Source organism: Neomonachus schauinslandi, chromosome 5 (genome assembly GCF_002201575.2).
Source record: "Neomonachus schauinslandi chromosome 5, ASM220157v2, whole genome shotgun sequence".
Classification (NCBI taxonomy): Eukaryota; Metazoa; Chordata; class Mammalia; order Carnivora; family Phocidae; genus Neomonachus; species Neomonachus schauinslandi.
The window spans coordinates 77459404-77465960 of NC_058407.1; the positions used below are offsets into that span (position 1 = coordinate 77459404).

General features: G+C 40.0%; 1 non-coding gene across 1 annotated transcript; it reads right to left on the bottom strand.

The window, feature by feature from the left end:
- Positions 1-6144: 6144 nt before the first annotated feature.
- On the bottom strand, positions 6145-6251 carry LOC123324939. Its single transcript, XR_006540117.1, has one exon. It is a non-coding gene; the product is annotated as a U6 spliceosomal RNA (small nuclear RNA).
- Positions 6252-6557: the final 306 nt, after the last annotated feature.

The window sequence follows — 6557 nt, forward strand, 5'->3', positions numbered from 1 at the left end:
ATAAACAATAGCTGGACACATGAACCCACTGAAAAAACAAAAGCCCCACCCATCTTAAATAGAAATAACTTTCTGGGGCTCCTGCGTGGCTCAGTCGGTTTAAGTGTCCAACTCCTGATTTCAGGTGGCTCAGGTCATGATCTCAGGGTCGTGCAATTGAGCCCCATATGGGCTCAGCGCTGAACACGGTGTCTGCTTGAGATTCTCTGTCTCCCTCTCTCTCCGCCCCTCCCCCACCTGTGCTCGCTCACACTCTCTCGCTCTCTAATTAGTAAATAAATAAAATCTTTAAAAAAGAAATAACTTTCCAATGAAATTTTATTTTAATATTTAATAATTTTTCTAAAATTTATATAGTTTTATCAATTTTGTAATAATAATTATAAAGACCCAATCCAAAAATAAATATTTTGAATTTAGACTCTTATATCAAAGTAATTTTTAAAAAAATAGATTTATATACTTTTTTAGTTGTGAGAAATAAGATGACATGAGCAATAAAGTAGTTTCAAGTCTAAAAACATTGCATTAGAAAACAAATATTGTGAGTAAAGTGGAACAGAAATGTAAGTGCAAAATTCTATTGAAAATCAGCTTATTCATTTAAAAAAGAAAAGCTTTAACAGATGAATGTTTATCAACCTACTACACTATTTAGATGCCATTTGATTAACTTAAAAGTCATCTGAAACATCAGTGTTATAAACTATCATAAATTACATTTTTTAAAGGTTTATTTATTTATTTTAGAGAGAGCGTGAGCACATGCATGAGCAGAGGGGAGGGGCGGAGGGAGAGAGAAACTTTAGCAGACTCTGTGATGAGTGTGGACCCCACACGGGGCTTGACCACAGGACCCTGAGATCAGGACTGAGCCGAAACCAAGAGTCAGTGCTTAACCGACTGTGCCACCCAGGTGCCCTATAAATTACATCTTTGCAACTATTTAAACTTATTTTGAAATTTTTTGGATGTCAACTTGAAAATATGTCAAAGAGGACATGGTTTTTCCAAATATTTTTAGGGTGTCTAAGAGAAAAATGGCTTGAAGAGTACTGCTTTACTTCACGGGCCCAATGACTGCTGGTGTGCCTAGTCTTCAGTGTATCCTTACTAGTTTTAAATCTACATTAAAAAAGCTTTTTACATTAAAATTTTTAATTCTTTTCAATGTAGATTTAAACTGTTCTCTTCAAACCAAGAGAAATATCCACATCACACATTTCCTACAATGAATTCTAGCTTTCCATGCTTTATTCTCTTTTATGCAAATATTCATATTTAAAATTGTAAGACTGTGGGTGCCTGGGTGGTTCAGTGGGTTAAGCGTCTGCCTTCAGCTCAGGTCATGATCCCAGGGTCCTGGGATCGAGTCCCACATCGGGCTCCCTGCTCGGCGGGAAGCCTGCTTCTCGCTCTCCCACTCTCCCTGCTTGTGTTCCTGCTCTCGCTATCTCTCTCTCTCTGTCAAATAAATAAATAAAATCTTTAAAAAAAAAAATAAATAAAAAATAAATAAATAAAATTGTAAGACTGTAAGTTCACAGAAAATAGGTATCTCCATCAAAGCACACACACCCTTTCAAGCTCTGTCTATATGATGATTCATAGCAAGCATATGCTTGTTCGTCAATATGCTCTGCTAGCTTCTGGTTTCTGCAGCCTCAACTAGTTCTGCAAGCACCAGTGTCCCGTTGTTCCTCCATGAAAAGCCTTTTCCTGCGCTCTCAGGCAGACTGGATCACTTCCTCTGAGGTACTTCCAAAGTACATGGAATCCCCATCCATTGTGCTCAGGTCCAGAGCAGTGAACATATAGCTGGTCAAAATCACTTCAGCTGTGAGTTCAAAGCCAACTGGAGCCATAAACTGGAGGTAAGAGCCCGAAAGGCAAAGACCACAATCCTGGACATGACACAACAAAGAGTGGCCACTGACATAGGCTCAGGAGATCCTGGAATTGTCACATCGGACAACTTTTCCCATTGTGCTCATATCTAGACAGGAGTTGGAGCTCTCGGAGAGAAGGGGAATAAAGTAAAAGGAATAGGAGCAGAACAAAGTAAAGGGTCAGTCATTTTTCTATGCAAGGCAATCCTACAGATGCTGGAGGAGCCATTAGCCTACTTCATCTTGTAAAGTTGTGTTTATTTACTCAGAGCTGGCAGCTTTGAACCCTTGCCGAAGTCTGGTTTAGAAACGCAAACCCATAGAGAAACTTTCCATCTTGTTACACATCCCATCATAAGACTGACATTTTCTGTTCTGTTTGTTATGGGCTGGTGGGTGACTTTAATTTGGTTTTCCCTCCAGTCCCCAAGTCCCAATCTTTGCCAAATCAAGAAGCAGGCAGGGAGGGGAAAAGAGGGAAAAATACATATGCATTTGCATTCACCAAGTGATCTCAGAAGTAACTTAATACTGGTTCAGGTTGTCCATGTCTTACAAATCAGTTTCATTCTGTGGATTGTTTACATACCACTTCCAGTATGTCTCTAATAAATTAAAATCTTGCTGAAATGGTAAAATATGCTGAAGATATAGTGAATGGTCTACAAGCTACACAGAGGGGTCATTATTCTAAGAGGAAATAGGAAAAGCAATCATAAAATTTTGAAAAATTATGCAATAACTTTGTACTTATTGCCCATTTGTATTCATTACAATGACCTACTTCATAGACATATAAATAGAATGGGAAAGTAACAGATCTACAGTGTGCTCTAGACATGGCTTTCAACTTCAGTCAATGAAATTCAATTAGAGTCTTTAATAAAGAAAACTCCCAAAACGCCAAGCATTTGTCTGCATATTTCTCCATGCAGTCCTGAAGTTACTCGCTTAACTTCCTTTCAGTTCTTTCCCTTTCTCTTCTCAGAAAGTCTCTTTTGTGGAGAGACGAGAAGGCACATTTGCTCGGGTTTGCTGGGCGGTGTGGGCACGTCAGTGGCATCGTTCTCCATGGGCATTGAGCTCTCTCTACCACATCTTCCATAAGCATTTAGTTGCACTCCAGCAGGACAAGATCATGCTGAAAGTTCTCGAAAGGGAAGGACCACACAGATAAGACCGTGATTGCCAGGGACTCGGAACAGGTTTTACAACAGGCAGGCCGATCAAAGGGGCTTAACCAAGATGGTTTTTAATCATGTTTGGGCACTGGAGAGTTCTCAGGTTCAAAGAAATGGTTCTGTGTTTTGTTTAGTTTTGGCAAACCTCTCTTTTCTTCAATAACCTCGGAAAAACAAAGCCAACAGAGTGAGGCCATGCTCGATTTTGTTTCCCCGTTCCAGCAAAATATACCACCTTGAGGAGGTCTTTTTCTTATAATCAGTTCTGTATATTTTTAAGGCTATTTTGAATAGGACGTGCTCATTTGAACATTTACCCTTTTGAAACTAAACCACTTTTAAACTGTGCTGGGAACCATACAAATGAACTGTTGTGGAAAAAAAAAATGTTCTAGTTGTGTCTTTTATTGTTTTGCAAAGCTCAATGTCAAAAGATTCAGCATCACCGTTTTTTGGTTTTGGTTTTGTTTTTTTTTTAATCCCCAATACAGAAGAAGTAGCTATGATGGGAAGCAATAATGTGGCCCAGAGCAAGATGAGAAATTGACCACCTTTGTAATCCAGGGGCCAAATGAAGGAAGATCTTAGGCTAACTCAGGCTCACTGAATACGCAAGTGCTTTCTTACCTTCTCCTTCTTGCTTCTTTTTCTCTCTCTTCTTTTCCTCATTCTCCATTTCCTCCTCCCATTCCTCCCTCTCCTTTCTCCCCCTGTTTGCCAGTCAGCAAACCCGTGCACACTTTAGAAACTCTGCCTAATTCCCTGGTAGAGTGGGCAGAGGGTGACTTCGTGGAAGAAAGAGCTTCCTTTTGTTTACTTATAAAAGTACTGATCTTTGAGAACAGTATCCCATTGTGCACTTCTAAAGATTTTGTCAAACCTTTAAAAAGGAGGGAGGAACAAATCTCTATCTAATTTTCAAATACCTCTTTTTATTTTTTTTTGTAGAAAAATAAAAAATGAATATGCAGAAATAGTAAAAATATGTTAGGCAGCTGGGGTTGCAAGAACATTATGTAGCACATCACTTAATCACAGAAACCACAACGCAGGGGAAAAAACCCTAACCCAAATGTGCTGTTTAATAATCACGGAGGGTCAGAAGGAACCCACAAGCATCCCAGAATCTGTGTCCTTAGCTTACCTCCAGTTTGGAAGGGGGTGGGGAGATAATGGAGAAGGAAGCCCATTATGTGTTCCTAATTGCTGTTTACGGGTCCCTGCACAGCTTTTAGTCATGAAGCCAATTAAGAAAGGAGCTGGAGTCTGGACCCCTTTCCTAGTTTGGTAGATCTGTAGTAGGTCCCTGAATGGTTGGTTTTTGTTTAGTTTTGTTTTGCTTCACTTTACCCAGAACTCTGAGAGTTAGTCTTGGAAAGAGGTAAATACTGAGGGAACATTTGAATGAGGGGGGAAAAAGAGGAAAGTTTCAAAATATGTGTTTGTAGAACTCATCTTGGAGATTCTGTGGTGGACCGGGAATGGGGCAGGGTGAGCATGAGGCTGGCCGGAGGTGAATGAGCTGCAAGGCAGCGGGTGCCTAAAGCCAGAATATTAATTTCATCCAGCCCCAGAGAAACCTTTTAAAAAGAATCAGGGGGAAGCATCCCCAAACACGAAGACTTAGAGGACATTTGAAAATCAGAGATGGGGGAGCAGTCCAATCTGGCAGATGGAAACCCAGGAGCAGAAGTTGGCAGGGCGTGGATGGGCTTAGGGATGAGAAGTCTGGGGGGCAAAGAGATGCTCACAGGGAGATGTTTATTGCCTTCTTGCCATTGTAAATGTTCAATGCTCTCAAGCCAAATTTCAGAATTTCTAGGGTTTATCATGTAAAAGTAGACTTGCGGCAAACACGATGACATTCTCGTATATTCATTCACCAAAATGTCTGCCTCCTTTGAGATCATTTTAACTGGGATAGGTCAGTAGTGGGCCCTGTTCTGCTCCTATAAGGATCCTGCAGAGTAACTCTGATGACCTCATTCAAACTAATAAGCATCATATTCTTCCTCTCTCTCTCTCTTTTTTTTTAAAAGATTTTATTTATTTATTTGAGAGAGAGAGAATGAGAGAGAGCACATGAGAGGGGGGAGGGTCAGAGGGAGAAGCAGACTCCCTGCCGAGCAGGGAGCCCGATGTGGGACTCGATCCAGGGACTCCAGGATCATGACCTGAGCCGAAGGCAGTCACTTAACCAACTGAGCCACCCAGGCACCCATATTCTTCCTCTCTTAAATCCACATCACTCACCTCTTAAACATCACAGAAAGAGAATGCGACATTTTAGAAGGTGTTGTGCTGACCCACAAACCGGGGCTCCATCTAACTGAGAAGGAAAGCTTGTGCTATAGTCATTAAATGAAAATGTTCTCTCTCCAGTGTCCTCTGTAAGTTACTTAACCCAGACAGGCTGGCATCGTGAAATAATTTAAATGCATTCAGTATTAGTAAAATACAGATTGCATTGTAGGGATTCTTCCCCTCTTTAAGTTTTTGTCCATGAATTGCTTGAGGGCAAAGGCATTGTCTTACTCTTCTTGGAGGAAGATAATTGTACTGCCTGTGGAAAAGACAGTATCTACTACAGTGCTTTAGAACATAATAGGTTCTCATTAATTGCTTACTGGACGGATGGAAATTACTTGGCTCCTGGAACTGAGTTTCAGGATACAAAATTCTATCAGTGGAAAACTTCAGAGTAGAAATGTTTTATTAGGCCTGAGTAATTGTTTTTCTTTCTTTGAGGAGTATTATCAGGTACCCCAATCCCTGCCTCTGAATTTCCAGAATTCTTTGGTACAAAGCTGTTATCATTATTTGGGTACTCGTTTAACACCTCCTAATAGCAATTAAAGATTCATGGTTCTCTCTCCCTCTCTCTTTTTCTTTTTTTTACCTGCCTTTGGTTTTTCTCCACATCCCAGTGACTTGACACAACAGCCTGAGAGAAAGAACCTATTCCAAACCTGGCCAGGGAGTGGGAATGCTGGCGTGTTGCATCTCAAGTCAGGTCTCAGAACTGAGTAGGGACAAAAACCTCACTCCATGATGAAGGGAACATCTTCCACATCTAAAAATATGAACACTTCACGAATTTGCATGTCATCCTTACACAGAGGTCATGCTAATCTTCTCTGTATCATTTCAACTTTAGTATATGTGCTGCCGAAGTGAGCATCATAGTTCTCTTTTATATATGTGTTTAATCAGACAGGTCCTCAGGCTTTTCTCCTGACAGCTTTTGGAACAAGCCAAATCAAAAGCAAGTGTGTAATACTGTAACAGAAGTTTCTATATCATACTAAATCTTTATATACCTTTATATTGCAATTATTTCTCTTTGCTATATTTTTGTGATAGATTTCAATTTTATATAGTCAAATACATTGCTCTTCATTGTGTGGTTTATGTCTTTGGTGCTCTGTTTAGGAAGGTTTAAATGCCATAAATTTATATACATATTAAATGATGGTTATTTTATTGT